Source organism: Rhinopithecus roxellana, chromosome 2 (assembly GCF_007565055.1).
Source record: "Rhinopithecus roxellana isolate Shanxi Qingling chromosome 2, ASM756505v1, whole genome shotgun sequence".
Lineage (NCBI taxonomy): Eukaryota > Metazoa > Chordata > Mammalia > Primates > Cercopithecidae > Rhinopithecus > Rhinopithecus roxellana.
The window spans coordinates 161,436,479-161,453,746 of record NC_044550.1 but is presented as its reverse complement, the minus strand read 5'-3'; the positions used below and the strand labels follow the sequence as shown (position 1 = coordinate 161,453,746).

General features: G+C 40.4%; 1 long non-coding RNA gene across 1 annotated transcript; it reads left to right on the top strand.

The window, feature by feature from the left end:
• Positions 1–609: 609 nt before the first annotated feature.
• Positions 610–16,859, top strand: LOC115894810. Its single transcript, XR_004055004.1, has 3 exons — positions 610–781; positions 16,179–16,319; positions 16,574–16,859. It is a non-coding gene; the product is annotated as an uncharacterized LOC115894810 (long non-coding RNA).
• The last annotated feature ends 409 nt before the right edge of the window (positions 16,860–17,268 follow it).

The window sequence follows — 17,268 nt, the reverse complement described above, 5'->3', positions numbered from 1 at the left end:
TATTTGTTATGTATGTGTGTGCTCCTGTGTATATATGTAGAAACCAAACATCTTGAATGGCTCATGATCGTGCCAGTGGGTGTCCTCTGTCCTTGCATAATTATTAGTAGCATCCCTTTCCATTAGGTGAGGAGATGGAGTAGGGTCTTTAAGAATGTTAAGAGACACAGAGCCACAAACAGCATTGGGATAGGACCCGGCTCTTAAAGTGTGGCCCAGCCATGGCACAGCTGGAGGTTCACAGAGATGGTGCCCACCAAAGGCAATGATGGGACATACATAAACTGCCTTGCAGGCAGGGAGAATCCAGTTCAGTCAGGCCCTATCCAGACACACAAAAGGCACACTCAAATCAGGAAAATTGGAGGAGGTTTAATAGGGACTATCTGCAAAGCACTGATGTGTGCAGAGATGCACCAATGCCCCATGGAGTGAGGCATCAGGCAGGTCGTGGGAATCTGGAAGGAGAGAGTCCCACTGAGAGGTTACCTCGAGAAGAGCAGTGGCCTCTGTCAAGGAAGCCAGTGGCCTGAGGCAACCCTGCAGGGAGGAAGCCAGCTGAGGGAGTGGATAACCGGACTTCAGCCACCTTCCTTCCTCTGGGAGAGCCTGCTGGGGCTGGATCCAGGGCAGAGAGCCAAAGGGAGAGGCTGAAGGATCTGGAAAGCCAAGTGGGGGGTGTGAGGTCACAGCTTCTTCGTGTGTATCACCAGTGGGGATTGAGAGGAGAGGAAAACCACGATGGAGGCCATGGGACTGTGGGCAGCTTTTTGGAGCACAGGTGAGATAATCCCCACGATGACCCCCAGAAATATTGAGAGGGAGGCTCTTTGAAAGGGGATGGTGTTCTGCAGAACAATAGAGGCTTTATGAGCCACTAAAATAGAGGTTGTTGGGATTAGTGTGACCCCATTGTGAACCCTGGTCTAAAGGGACCCAAGGAAACAGGGGTATGTTTAGTTTAGGAACATTGCTGAATTTCCAGATGTTCTTCTCTGAAGCATGCACATATCTATGATTGTCTCCTCTCTAAGGGTTGTGTGCAGTTTCTTACCTTCTGTGAACTGGCTGTGAACTCAGTGCCCCTGGGTGGTAGCAGAAGCATGAATGCTGAGAGGAAGGATGTTGCTGTCAGCACTGTGTGGTTTTGAATGAGATAAAGAATCAGCGACGGATGTAGCTGCACACATACTTTATTTTGTTGATTTTCCAATTGATGAAGTATTTGACAAGCATGCCTGATCAGATGGATAAAACGGGCTCTTTCCCAATGGTCCATTTTTGTAATTTAAGTACATAGATTTGTTTTAGATTACATTTAGTGATTTTTATGTTGTTTCTGAAAAAGGTAATATAGACACATGGCTTAAAAATAAAACACTATGAAAAAATCTCATTCCCACTCCTGTCCCCTGTTCTGTTCCCACACGTCTTATTCTGATGATCATTTGTTTAAAGATTCATGTAGATCCGTCTAGGGTTTCTTTGCAAAAATGCAAGCACATAAACACATGTTATTACTCCCTACCTTTTCTTACACAGAAGGAAGCATTCAATACAAAATACTTTGTACCCCTTAATAGTACATCCTGGAGATTATTCTGTATCAATACATAGAGATTCCTCACTTTATTTTTTACAGCTGCATAATATTCCATGGGAGAGATGTTTTGTAATTTATTTAACCCATCCCATTAGGAACATCATTCAGGTTGTTTGCAATCAGTTTCTCTCCTTTTAAAACAATTTTTTTGAGACGGAGTCTTGCTCTGTTGCCCAGGCTGGAGTGCAGTGGTGCAATCTCGGCTCGCTGCAACCTCCGCCTCTCGGTTACAAGCAATTCTCCTGCTTCGCCTCTTGAGTAGCTGGGATTACAGGTGCGTGCCACCACGCCTGGCTCATTTTTGTATTTTTAATAGAGATGGGATTTCACCATGTTGGTCAGGCTGGTCTCGAACTCCCAACCTCTCGATCCGCCCGCCTCGGCCTCCCAAAATTCTGGGATTACAGGCGTGAGTCACCATGCCCAGTGCCAGTTTCTCTTATAAACAATGCTGCAATGACTAATCTGGTGTATTTATTATCTTTCATGTGGGCAGAGATATTTGTAGGTTGAATTTCTAGAAATGGGGTCAGTGAGTCAAAGAGTAAATGCATTTGCAATATTAATGTATTCATTTTTCACTGAATCTCTGTAGTTTAGCAATGAATTGAACAACTGCATATTATTTATGGGTGAAAATCCCCAAAGAAAAAAGAAATGCTGTGTCCAGATGTAACCTTCAGTCAATGTAGAGTGATAGTAACCACAAGTGATGAATGTCTTGGAGTGTTTATGCATCTGTGAGTGTGTGAGTGTGTGCTCATTTGTGTACTCTGAAACTGTATTTGAAAAAGAAAAAAACAAACTTAACCATCGGGTTATTAGACAGATAATCACTTCACTCCACTTTCCAATCTATGAGTTTCTTATTCCAGCTTATATTCCAATAGTCCAAAGTTTCCAGGGAATAAAGGTAAAACAATCTGAGAGCTCTGAAGTTCTCCACAGGGCAAGCACCATGTAAACTGATAGATGATGTTAAGGTTCTCAAGGTGGAGACTAAACAGTTCTTCCATTCTCTGCAACATAAACATAAACTTTAAAATTACATGGTAAGCTAGATCTTCATTTTGAAAATAATCATGGAATTTGAAAAAATAAAACTAAAGCAAAACACACCACCACGAACAAAAAAAACCACAACAAAACAAGGGGAAAAAACCGACTTTCTGGTGTTTTTGCTAAAAGACAGCAGGGTGGATTGGGGGAAGCTCTTCTCATAAAAGAAAAGTACTAGACAATCTGGCCTTTTAAAGGGTCTTGAAAACAGATTATGCAGTAAAACTGAGCTGTCAAAGACCCTCAGAGATGGTCTCACCTGACTAGTTCTATGAAGCGCCCAGCAAGAGGAAAGTTTTTCTTTCTCATTTTCACTAACGTGGTTTGTGGTTAAAGAGGTGCTTGCCAACGGCAGGCCTGGGATGTGAGATGTGTTTGAAAAATTGTTGAATTTACATTTTGCAATACCAGCCAGACTCAGGAAATGACACTCAACTGCATTTTCTTGACCCGAGTGGAGATTAGTTGAGAATATGTTTGATAGGTTAACAAATGTCGAGAAACATTTTGACATAGGATGTGTTACATGTAACTAGTTTTGTGAAGAAGATGCCCTTAATGGGTGTATTTTCTCTGAATGACTCAGGCCTTCATCATGGGCTTGGGTTATTGTAACATCCAGCAGGTATGTTGGGCTGTGGAGAGCTGTTTTTCCCGCTAGTGGCCTTGGAGGGTGAGGTTTGGAGTGCTATTCACATTTTTCCGTGCACAGCACAGCTGTGCAGTGGCCAGCCATATCTTTCGAAGACACTCATTTGTTGGGGTTCAGGATGCACCACCTCAAAACATACTGTGGGAGATAAGATGTGCCACCCCAAAATACACTTCTTGGCATATTTCAAGCTGGTTATTCAGATAAACTGCAGATGCAGGAGTATCTCTGAAAAGCTGCCCTTTGTAAAAGAAATTTATGCCTATTGTAAATTGAAAGTTATGTTTCTTGTAAAATAAATCTACATTAGTAAAACTAGCTGTATCAGGAAGAGGGCTGTTTCTAGACAATTTTTATTACCTGAGATACTTCATTTGCATAACAAGACAAACTTTTACTCACCTTATATTTCCTCCCTCCCCTTCTCATAGCTTGTCTCTACCACCCCTGGAAGCCCCAAGCTCCTCCTATTCCTTTCTGTAGCTCAGGCTGCTATATAAGCTTCAATCATCTGGTCTTTCTTCAACTCTCATATTTTCATGGGACCCCTGTGCCAGTGTATGTAGTTAGACATAGTTTTTTCTTGCTAATCTGTTATATGCCAATTTAATTCATAGCCCTGTCGAAGAACCAAGGAGAGTGGAGAAAGACCATTTGGTTCTCCCTGCACGAACTGCAGTGTATTTTTGTGGGCCCAAGGTCAAATACCAGCTCCACTGTCCTAGACCTGTGACCTTGGCTGAACAGAATAATAATCCTTCTGTCTATAAAGAGGACAAAAGCACACGCCTCCTAGACTGTTCTGAATAGTGGTCCCCTGTTAAAGAAAACTTCTTCTCAACCTCACTCCCTCTTCACCACTTCTTTCCATTAATATTACAGAGAATCCTTTACAGGGAATTTCTTTTTCAAAAAAAATTATTTATTTATTTTGAGACAGAGTTTCACTCTTGTTGCCCAGGCTGGAGTGCAATGGCGCGATCTCGGCTCTCTGCAACCTCCATCTCCCAGGTTCAAGCGCTTTTCCTGCCTCAACCTCCCAAGTAGCTTGGACTACAGGCATGGGCCACCACCCCCGGCTAATTTTTGTATTTTTAGTAGAGACAGGGTTTCTCCATGTTGGTCAGGCTGGTCTCGAACTCCCGGCCTCAGGTGATCCACCCTCCTTGGCCTCCCAAAGTGCTGGGATTACAGGCATGAGCCACCACACCCGGTGGGAATTTCTTAAACATTAAATGTTTAATGTTTGAAAAACCCAATAACATCAGCATTTTTAATAACAATTTTTATTGTAAATTGATAATTTATAATTGTGTGTATTTCTGGGGTACAAAGTGATGTTATAATTTATAAATACAATGTAGGAAAATTAAATTAAGCTGGTTAACATATCCATCACCTCAAATATTTAGCACTTTTTTTCAACTTTTATTTTAGTTTCAGGGGGTACATGGGCAGGTTTGTTACACAGGCAAATTGTGTGTCACTGGGGTTTGGTATGCTACTGATCTTATCACCCAGGTAGTGAGCATAGTACCTGATAGCTGGTTTTTCAACCCTCCCTCCCCTTCCACCCTCTCTCCTCTAGTAGTCCCCAGAGTCTATTTTTTCCATCTTTATGTCCATGTGTACGCAATGTTTAGCTTTCACTTAAACGTGAGAACATGGGGCATTTGATTTTCTGTTCCTGCATCAATATACTTAGGACAATGGCCTCTACTATCTTAAGCTGCATCTTTTGCAGCTGTATCCATGTTGCTGCAAAAGATGTGGAATACTATGCAGCCATAAAAAAGAATGAAATCATATCCTTAGCCTTTTTTGTCATGAGAACATTTGAAATTTACTCTCTTAGCAATTGTGAAATGTACAATACTGTTTATTAACTATATTCACCGCACTATGCAATAGATCTCAAAAAAACTTCCATATTCCTTCTGAGATTTTCATACCTTATTCATCATCTCCCTAATACCCTTACCCTCCAGCCTCTGTAACCACCCGTCTGTTCTCTGTTTCTATGAGTTTAATTGCTTTAGATTCTTCATTTAAGTGAGAATATGCAGTCTTATTTAAGATCAATTAGTTAAGTTTCAGTGTGTATAAAGTATTTGGTGTCAATGCCTATAGATTTCTATAGAATGAAACAGGACAAAACGTTTCCCACCTGAGCCACAACCTGAATGCTGGTGTTGTCTTCACTGCGGGTGGGCCATGGAGCTACGGCCTACACACCTCAGTGCCTTTTGTAGGGAATCATGGCTAAGAGTCAATGCTTGGAATCAGGTGGACAGGGATCAAGTCCCATTTCCACCACATATATGTGTGTGTCCTCAGTTAAGTTACCTGACCTCTGTCTGCTGTAGGCAAAATTCCTAGTTACGTATATTAAAACCATCTCCTGGTGCATATTACAGAATATTAGGAAGCTCAAGCATCTCAGGGATGGGGAAGGACTAAGGAAATAGCCAAGAATAACATCCAGATTATACTACTGGTCCGCTACGGAGCCCACTACCCAGATTTCTGGGTGAAAGAACATGATGTGCCGCTCAAGGTCTGACTGGTAGAACTCCCAGCAATGGTACCTCTGAAAATGCTGTGTTCACCACACTCAAGTTTTCAAATCTGTAAAACAGGTATAGTAATAATATTTACCTCATGGGGTTATTTTGAAGATTTAATAACACTGTGTACAGAGAGACCCCAGTATGGTGTTTGGCACTTAGTCAATGTTCAGTTAATGTTTCCTCTTCATTTCCTCCTTCACTTTCTTCTACCTAAACTTCTCCTCTATTTTCTTTTTTCTTCTTTTCTCTTTCTCTACCTTCTTCCTCCTCCTCCTGTTTTTCTCATTTCTTCACTTCTCTTCCATGCCCTTTCTTCTTCATTCCTTCTTTCTCTTCCTAAGAGTTGGTAAGAGGCAGTGTATGACTATTCTGCCAATGGAAACAATTTTCCCTGTTTCTGTGACAGGGGGTGTCATGGGGTACAGCGCCAAAGAGCTACTATTTGGTTGGATAGTACCATAAATTAATAAATGCTCAATACCCCGCTTTCTCCTTTTCTCTCCCCCCTCCACTCCCAGTATTTACCCAGTGGCATCAAATCTGGAATGGGCTATCTTCATATCAGAACCAGGAAAAATGGTAGGGAGTTGCACCAGAAACTATAAACCCTATGTGAGGGATTTTGTTTAACATCTTTTTTTGAGATTGAATTTACAAACATAAAATTTACTCTGAAAGTATATGATTTAGTAGTTTTTAGTATATTCAGTTTTGTGACTATCACACACGTTTACAACATTCCTCTCAACCCCAAGAAAATCCCATTCCTATTGGGCTGTCACTCCTCATCTACCGCCATCCAGTCCTAGGGAACTTCTAATCTACTTTCTGTCTCTATGGATTTGCCTATTCTGGATATCTCATGTAAATGGGATTATACAATATGTTACTTCTTGTGACTAGCTTCTTACACTTAGCATGTTTTCGAGGTACGTCCATGTTGTGGTATGTGTAAGCACTTCATTTTTTTTTTTGGCTCAATAATATTTCACTGTGTGGGCAAATCACATTTTGCTTATCCGTTCATCAGTTAAGGACATTTGGGTTGTTTCTGTTTTTCAATTATTATAATGCCTTTATGAACCTTCATGTACATTTCTGTGTGAACATATGTTTTCATATCTCTTGCGTAGATATCCAGGGGTGGAATTTCCAGGTCATGTTCACTCTGCTTAACATTTTGAGGAATTGCCAGATTATTTTCCAAAGCAGCTGAGGACATGGATTTTTATCTGATTTGTTCACTGCTGATCAAGTGCTGACATATGGTAAACTTAAAACTATTTATGAAATAAACTGAATAAATGAATTAATAGTTGTCTGCTAAAGATATTATTTTTCCTTATATATATAAGCATGCATAAACAAATATATGCATATATAAATATAAATACATATAAATATATATGTATATATTTATTTATTTATTTTTCCAGATAAGATCTCCCTCTTTTACCCTGGCTGAAGTGCAGTGGTGTGATCTTGGCTCACCGCAGTCTCTGCCTCCTGGGCTCAGGTGATCCTCCTTCTTCAGCCTCCTGAGTAGCTGGGACCACAGGTGTGCATCACCATGCCTACCTTTTTTTTTTTTGGTATTTTTAGTAGAGATGGGGTCTCACCATGTTGCCCAGGCTGGTTTCAAATTCCTAAGTAAACTGCCTGCCGTGGCCTTTCAAAGTGCTGGGATTACAGATGTGAACCCCCGCACCCAGCCAACATATTTTTGTTTAAACTTTACATATGGCATATCGTTTTTTTGTTTTGTTTTGTTTTTGAGACGGAGTTTCACTCTTGTTGTCCAGGCTGGGGTGCTGTGGCGTGACCTTGGTGCACGTCAACCTCCGCCTCCCGGGTTCAAGCGATTCTTGTGCCTCAGCCTCCCGAGTAGCTGGGATTACAGGCATGTGCCACCATGCCTGGCTAATTTTCTGTATTTTTAGTAGAGACGGGGTTTCTCCATGGGCATATAGTTTTTTAAAGTGGCAATTGCTGTTTGTTAAAAATGAAGTTTTAAAATTCTACTGTAGCTGTGGAGTTCTAGGAAAGAGGCTTTTTTGGCATGTTGTCCTGTGTGCCACCTTCTCACTTGGAATGGTAAAGAAATTAACTGAGCATGAAACTTAAGTGAGATAAAATTGTATGTGGCAATACATGTATACAATAAAACAGGGAACGTATTGAAGTGCTGAAAAACAAGAAAGTAGTTTCTTTATTGTTATCTTCCAGTCTGTTGTTAGCTTGGTAGCTAGAAAACCAAGCTTTAGGACATAAAATATGAGAAAATAATTTATGAATGAGAATCTGGATGAAGTTGTAATTTTAGTTAATTCACCATTCTCTCACGTTTGCCACCACATTTCTGTGCTTGGGCTTGCATGATGGTGTGCACAGTGATAAATTATTTTTATGTGATAGAAATTCCTTCTCCTGGATGGAATATAGACATGCACAGAACAGACACCTTGTTTTGAAGGTCTTTATATTCCTGGAACCCAGCCCACAGCCAGGTAAATAGCAGAGGCTCAACACAGGTTTTGAGTGTATAAATGAATGAATGAGTGAGCTTTTGTTACATGATTTTCATGTTTATGTGCTATTTTCTTTTTTTGTACATGGTTTTAAGAACTTAATTTGGCCGGGTGAGGTGGCTCACGCCTGTAATCCCGGCACTTTAGGAGGCCAAGACAGGCCGAGGCAGGCGGATCAGGAGCCTGGCCAATATGGTGAACCTCTGTCTCTACTAAAAATACAAAAATTATCTAGGCATGGTGGCATGTGCCTGTAGTCCCACCTACTGGGGAGGCTGAGGCAGAAGAATCGCTTGAACCCAGGAGGCAGAGGTTGCAGTGAGCCGAGATGGCGCCACTGCTCTCTAGCCTAGGCAACAGAGTAAGACTCCATCTCAAAAAAAAAGAACTTAATTCAAAACTGTGCATACATATGTGTGTGTATGTATGTATATACAACTTTCCTTTTATACACACACACCCATATATACATATATACACATACACACATAAGTAGAAGGATAAGTAAAAACATAATTTTCTCTAGGTACTATGATTATGGGTGGTTTTTATAATCTTATTTGTAACTGCTCATATTTTATTATATTTAAAGTTTATTTCATTTAAAAATATTTAATTAAAAATAAAGATTGAATATATTCAAAGCATACAAGCTTACAACAATCAAATGAACACATCCATCACCACCCATGTTGTATATTAGATTCTCTGAACTTAGAACTGAAAGTTGCTACTTTTTAACCATTTCTCCACTTCTGCCAACCCCAACCTCCTGACAATCAACATTCTACTCTCTGCTATGAGTTTGGTTTTCTTAGAGTCCACATATGAGTGCAATCATACAGTATTTATCTTTCTGTGTCAGGCTTATTTCACTTAGCATAATGTACTCCAGGTTCATCCAAATTGTCATAAATGGCAGGATTTACTTCTTTTTTATGGCTAAGTAATATTCTATTGTATATATGTACCACAATTTTTTTATGTATTCATCCATTGATGAATACGATGGATACTTAGGTTGATTTCAAATCTTGGCTATTGTGAATAAATCTATAATGAACATGAGGGTATTTTCCTATTACTTTTCAAAAAACCATGCTTTATACTATTGATCTGGAAATGTATAATAAATGCACTTTTGAAAAGAAAAAAATGATTTCTAGGTACTTGATGATGTTTTTGACAATCTAATTTAAAGAGCTGAGTTACTTTTTTCTACATGACTTTTAAAGATTATAGTTTTAGAATATGTTTTTAAATAAAATAAATAAAAATGCTATTTCAGAAGAATATTTGTCCATGTATGTATAGAGGAGGAAAAACAATCAAAAAGGAAGAATATTTAAAGATAAGCTAAAATATGTATCATATAATGTGGAGTTAAAATCTTAGGATATAAATTCCAGGAAAAAAATATATATAATACACCAAAATATTAATATTAATGCTATTGATTTCTGATTCTTGAAGTTACAAGTAGTTGTAATTTTTCTTTGTACTCTTATTTTTCAAAATTATATATAAGCACGCAATTGCTATTACAACCTGAAAAATTATTTGTAGAGCTTGTTACTTTTTAAGAAGGAATGTCTTTCTGAAATATACATTTGAACTTTGCTTTGATTACTAATTATTTAGTAAAATATTAATAAGAAGAATTTTACAATTTATTAGAGTAAGAAAAATTTACTGCCAGGGAACAAAACAAAATAACCAAGACATTCTTCAGTTGGTAAGTGGATAAACTGTGATACCTTCAGACAAATGAATATTATTCATTAAGCCATGAAAAGACACGGAGGAACCTTAAATGCATATTGCTAAGTGAATGAAGCCAATCCGAAAAGGTTACATGTTGTGTGATTCCAGCTGTATAACATTCTGGAAAAGGCAAAACTGCAGTGACAGTAAACAAACAAATAAACAACAATGGCTGTCTGAGGTTGAAGAGAGGAAGTGATGAATGAGCAGTTTAACAATTCTGTATGATATTATAATGGTGTGTGGAAGTCACTCTACCTTTCTTAAAACCTCTAGAATGTACAACATCAAGAGGGAGTGCCAATGTAAACTATGGGCTTTGGGTGATAATGACATGTCAATGTTGGCTCATGGATATTAACAAATGTACCCCTCTGGGTGGGATGTTGATAGTGGGGGAGACTGCATGTGTAGGGAGAAGGAAGAATAGGAGAACATTCTGTATTTTTTGTTGGATTTTGCTGTAAACCTAAAGCTGCTCTAAAAAAATAAAATACAATAAAATAAAACCACAGTGAATGATATTCAGTATCACTATTTTCAATGAATTATATTTGGGGCTTTCTTTTGGAATTTTTGTTTGCTTTTGTTTTTAACTTTCTCTGAAAAATGCTGCATTGAGAAAGCATTGCACAGTTGCTTCTTAAATATTCAAGAATGTGTTCCTCCCCTCAGCTGAGATATTTGACCTTCAGCCTCTTTGTGTTAGAATATAAGAATGGAAAGTGTAATTGTCCCAGGGAATCAAGTAAACATCTTATTAGAAAATCTTTTGAGAAAATTTTGGCACAAGTTGGTGTTCTGGGTGTGTTTGAAATGCATATAAAGAATGGATCATATATAAACTTTGTCCACGTGCTATGATGGGCTAAATTTGATATCAGAATGGATTTTAAGAAATATATATATTTAGCATCTATTCACCCTACTTCTGGTGACAACACCCAGATTTTCCTCTGGAGAGCTGCTCATTACTTTACTCTGAGCTGATGTGAGGCTCCACCCCCAAGATCAGGCCCACAGAAAGTGACTCAGACTCAATCTAATTAGAGCACTCCAGTCCCTTGCCACGGTGACTGGATCATAAATGGGCTCAATGAATGCTCATGGCAAGAAATTTATTAAGTGACTAGAATGAGGTGGTGTGTGTGTGTTTGTGTGTCTGTGTGTTTTGCAAAGTGTAGAAAAGCATGAATTCCGGAGCCCTATTGCTTAGGTTTGAATCCCAGTTCCCCACTTCCACCACCAACCAGCTAGGTAAACTTGGAAAAGTCACTCTTCCTCTCTGGGCTTCAGGCCTCAGTCTCTTTCCTGTAAGATGGGGTCAAAAATACTACTTATCTCATGGGGTTCTTCTGAGGATTGAACAAGTTAACTTTTGTGGAGCACGGCACAGTGTTTGTCTCAACACTTTCACTTGGATATGTAACAGGCATCTTAAACTCGACATACCTCAAATGAATTCTCCTTTCATAGTCTTTCTCCACTCAGTAAATGACAACTCCATCCTTTCAGCTGCTCAAGCCAAAAAGCCAAAAATCTTGGAGTTGTGTCTGACCACTCTCATTGTCTCTTTACTCCATCAGCAAATCCTGTCTGTTGTACCTTTAAAATATATTCAGAATTTAATTGCACCTGCTGATGCCAACCCAGTTCAAGGTACCATCATCTCTTGTCTGGATTATGGCACCATGGCTTCCAAAATGGCCTTGTTGCTTCTGTCTCCGCCCCACTTCCGTTTCTGCTCAACAAACAGCCAGAGTGAGCCTGACAAAACACATCAGGACATGTCACTCTTTTGCACCAGTGCCTGTCTATCTCCAGGTCCCAAACACACAATTACATCTCTATCCTTATCTCCCACGTTTCCTCCTTGTTCTTCCTGTGCCATGCACCTGTTACTTGACCTCTGCTGTTCTCTGAACACACCAGGCTTGCTTCTGCTTTAGGGCCTTTGCAATTGCTCTTCTCTGTCTGGACCCCTGTTCCCCCAGATTTCACCTCACCTTCTTCAGATTCTTACCCAAGTGCCACCTTCTGAGTGAGACCTTCCTTGGTCCTTTACCCAAAATTGCAACCTTCCCCCCAGTCTTTATCCTGTTCCCTGCTGAGTTGGTTTCTTAGCCCTCACCATCACCTCACATGTGCTATGGTTTACTTATCTTGTCTATTATATGTCTATTTCCCTTTAAAACATAAGCTTCTGGCAACTGAATTTGTTTAACTGCTATTAACCCAGTACTAAAATAGTTCATGGTGCTCAGTAAATATTTAATGCACAAATGACTGAATAAGGGGATGGAAGTAAAAAGAATTACATTCCAGTGTGATACTCATCAACATAGGGTTGTGCAGTGCCCTCTAAGCACCAGGGACTTGCTAGCCACTGAGGACGTACCTGAGACAAAGATTGTTTGGCATCCTTCTACAATCTAGTTGGGGATGGAGGTGGGGTGGCAAAACTGTCCCAAAAAATCAGGAAGTGTAGGATGCATATGTTTATCCATGATACGAGCTTATAATCCAGACATGAAGGGCTGTAAAAGATGTCTCAGATTTGGAGTGTCTAAACTGTCACCTGAAAGTTAAGGAATAGCAACTGGGTGAAGGAGGTGGGGCAGTGGGAGAGCTGAAAAGTCACCAGATCTGTTAAGCTGTGGTCAGACCTAAGGGAGGATGTGGCTGAGAAGTTGACTTCTGATGAACTCCTATCTTTACTCTGATGAAATAAACAAGGAGGCCTAGAATGAACGGCAGGCAGCCCAAGTGAATTAAAAGCATTTTGAGGCATCTTGCCAAGTTCTATTTACTCTTATTTCATTAAAAATACAGAAAGAGTAGTAAATACAAGATTCAGCCTTGCTCAGTTTCAGGATGTGGGAGGAGAAATCATACAGCTGTCTTACATGAATCTGCTAGAAAGAAGCAGGTCACAGGTGCTCTGTGTGGCATCAACGAGCATGCTTTTCTGCTGTTTTTGATATTCAGCATTTATCTATTCGTCTTTTCGTGATTGTATCCTGCCTTGAGGAGGCACAAAACATATTGAGGAGACAAAGACCTCCCTAAAAAAAACAGGTTAACCCTGAGCTTCCTGGTGACACTCAAAAGTCTTCTGACCAGGAGAAGTGTGAAGAAAAGGCGAGAAAAATCCCTGGACCAACCAAAGCCCACACGCTGCCGCATCCCGCGCCCAGTGCCCATGTCCCACTGACACTGCCAGCATGCCTGAGAGAATGGCGGAAGGGGATGCTATAGGAGATAAGACCAAGGTGAAGGATGAACCACATAGTAGATCTGCAAGTTGTCTGCTACACCTGCCCCTCCAAAGAATATTCGCAAACCAAGCAATGTAGCAGAAGTAAAGGGCTATATGGTTCCTTTAGGTTTTATTTCCTCAAGTGTTTACTACATTTCACAGAAAGAGAAACTAACATCTGAAGTTGCCCCAAATCCTTGATGATTAATAATCAGAAATGAAGACAAAACAAACTTGAAACTGTAACTGTGTGAGGGTTGAAAAACCGACATTCTCAGGCACCGTCAGTGAGAGGGCCAACTAGTACCACCCCTTTGGCTGGCAATATCTTTCAAAATTTTAAGTGCTTGTGTCTTTTGACCCAGGGAGTCCACTTTCAGGAATGTATGTACTTGGATACCTAAAAATTATGCCACCACAAGAATATTTGTTGTAGTATTCTGTGCTCATTTATATAGTTAAGTAAACTCTAGCATACTATATGATAGAATTCTAGGGGTCAACTAAAAGAACTGGGTAAGCAACACGTGCTAGTATATAATGTCTTCAACACACATTACTATGTGAGGAAAGCCAGGTACACAACAGGATATGTCTTACGCTATAATTTTAATGAAACAATGAAGATCTCTCTGTCTCTCTCTCTTTGCTTCTCTGTGTGTGTATGCTGCTTGTTCATTAAAATGGGAAGAGGGGAGTTCAGGGAAGAAGAAAGAATCATTTTCTGAATCTAGCACTTCGATCTATTTGACATTTACTCCATGCGTGTTTATCATATGTATTGTCAGAAATAAATAGCCTTTTCAAAGGGGTGTGTTTTATGGCAGGTATTAGATGTTTTGTTTCACAAGCTGAAAAGCTATAATTTCCAACGGTTCAGTTTCATAAAGAGCAGGTGGCAAACCTTCTTGCATGGTAACTGATTTTGAACCTTGCACTATAGGGATCATGAAAGAAAGCACATGCCCAAGAACAAGAAAGTAGAAGAAGGCAGGGAACACAGTAAGGTCAGAAATTACAGAAATGAATCCAGAGGCAAAACCCACATTTCTGTCATTCACTTACTGGTTTGTTCAACCAGCATTTATATACATCAACTTGATCCCAGGATACTTAGAGAATAAATTTCAATTGCTGACAACCTAGCCTTGTGTAAACTCCTGGTTTCCTGAGGAGGGGACACCTTGAAGAAATTCTCAGAGTGTGCATTCCTGGGCTAGGTGGTACAGACCAGAGCCTCTGAGATGGGTATTGTCTCATGAGATCTGCTGGCATCTATGTTATTCAGCAAGAAGAGTGTACAACAATTTGCAGATCGAACTTATCTTGGGAGCTAAGTGGGGTTAGAAAAGGCTTCCTGAGGATGTCTCATTGAAGTTGAGACAGGAAGGGTCAGTAGGAGTCAGCAGGTGAAGGCATAGCATCTGTGAAGGCCTAGAGGTAGAGGAGAGCTTGGGCTCATTGGGGGCAGAAAGAAGGCCAGCAGGAGTGGAGAAGCATAGGAGCTGTTGGGGACAGAGGTGCCCATGGAGGCTAAAGAAGCAGATGTGGGCTGACTGACAAGCTGCTTGCCATGTCCAGAGCAAGAGGGGAGGGAATCAGAATTATGTTGTAAAAGTTATATCTTTAAAAGGAGTGACTTGGAAAAAAAAACCTCACCAGCCTATACCAGTGGTGTAGATAATACATGGAGGAAGGTGGAAAGAGTGGAATCGGGAGAATGGTGGGGAAGCTCTTCCTGGGTAAGAAAGGAGGTGAACTTTTCCTTGGACTAAGTTAGTTGTAGTGGAGATGAAGAAATGGATATTTAATGAATAATTTGCAGGCAGTAGGAACTGTCGTCCATGTGGATACGCGGAATGAGGGAGAGTGAAGGGTCAAAGACTGGGAAACTTCTAGCTTGAGTAACTGCAGGAGATGTTGGTTCTTTTCACTGAAATGCAAAGGACCAGAAGAGGAGCTGGTTTGACAGAGAAAGATTAACAGTTCAGTTTTGGACAGAGTGAGTCTGCATTGCCTATGAAAGCACTCAAATGCAAATATTGTCTTTTCTAACAACTCTTTGGTCCCTTCAGGACCTCCCAGCCATGAGCTCCCTCATCTTTTCGTGATCTCTCACCCTTCTTTTGCCCCTGCTTCAGTTTCTGTGGGACTTAGATGCCACGGATCATTATTAAAATCCCATCCTTGAGGCGAGTGGATGGCTTGAATCCAGGAGTTTGAAAACAGCCTGGGCAACATGGCACAACCCCATCTCTGCAAAAAAATACTATAAGTTAGCCAGGTGTGGTGGTGCACACCTGTAGCCCCAGCTACTTGGGAGACTGAGGCAGGAGGATTGCTTGATCCCAGGAGGTTAAGACTGCAGTGAGCCATGGTCTCAGCACTGCATTCCAGAGCCTGGGTTACCGAGCAAGACCCTGTCTCAAAAAAATAAAACAAAACAAAAACAAACAAACCAAAAAACAAAAAACAAAAACAAAACAACTCACAAAAACCAAAAACAAAACCCATTCTTGCTTAAAGTTTCTGCTTCCTTGACCTTTTATTCTCCATTATACTTACCAGTGTTAGGGGCTGAATGGTGTACCCCCCAAATTCATATGTTGAAATCCTAACCCTCAGTGACTTAGAATGTGACTGTATTTGAAGATAGGGTAATAGCTTTAAAGAGGTAATTAAGTTAAAATGGGTCATTGAAGCGAGCCCAAATTCAGTATGACTGGTGTTCTTATAAAAACAGGAAAACTGGACACAGAGGAGTTCACAGGGAAGACCATGTGAACACAGAGTGAGAAGACAGCCACTTACAAGCCAATGGGAGAGGCCTCAGAAGAAATCAGCCTGGTGACGGCTTGATCTCATACTTCTAGCCTCCAGACCTGTGAGTCAATACATTTCTGTTGCTTAAGCCACCCAGTTGTGGCACTTTGTTATGGCAACCCTGGAACACAAATACATGCAGCAAATCCCAACCCTGTCAAATCCAACTCTGTTCACTTTCACCCTTTCGTTTAAACAGTGGTGAGTGGCTGGGCAAAAGAACACAACCTACTAACTGACCTTTTAAAAAATTCCTGACCACTTGATGATACCCTGAGAACCCACAGTCCATTTGCTCTCCTGGTCTCCTTCCAGGTCTACCAGCACCCCAGCAACTCTCAGAAGATAACGTTTTTTTTCTCATTTCACTGAGAAGCAGCAGCAAAGTACATCCACATCATCATCATCAAATCCAGGAACCTCCCAATCCTGAAAGCTGTGCTTTCCAAATTTCTTCTGTGAGGTGGTGGAGCTCCTACCCACACTCTCACCTGTGCTTTGGATACCTATCACCAATATATGAGTCCAGGAGTTCAAGACCAGCCTGGGCAACATGGTGAAACCCTGTCTCTACATAAATAAATAAATAAATAAATAAATAAATAAATAAATAAATAAATACAAAAAATTAGCCAGGCCCATGGTGGTGCATTCCTGTAGTCCCAGCTACTTGGGAGACTGAGGCAGGAGGATCGCTTGAGCTCAGCAGGTCAAGGGAAATTACTGGAGCAATTGTCAGTTGTTGCCTGCCTACTGAGTCATCCCAGCATCCTACAAACATACTGTGATAATCTCATCTTAGAACAAAATATTCTCTCCTGACTTGAATGCCCAGCATCCTCTAGCCATGGCTTTATTTCTTGATTCCATTTTACAGAAAAGCTCTCCACACACACAAACTCCAGCTAACTTACTGATACCACTTACCTTCTCACATACTCTCCTAAACCTACTGTGGGTGGGGTTTGTCCTCATCATTCCTCTAAAATGATTTCTCTTGTCAATATCAT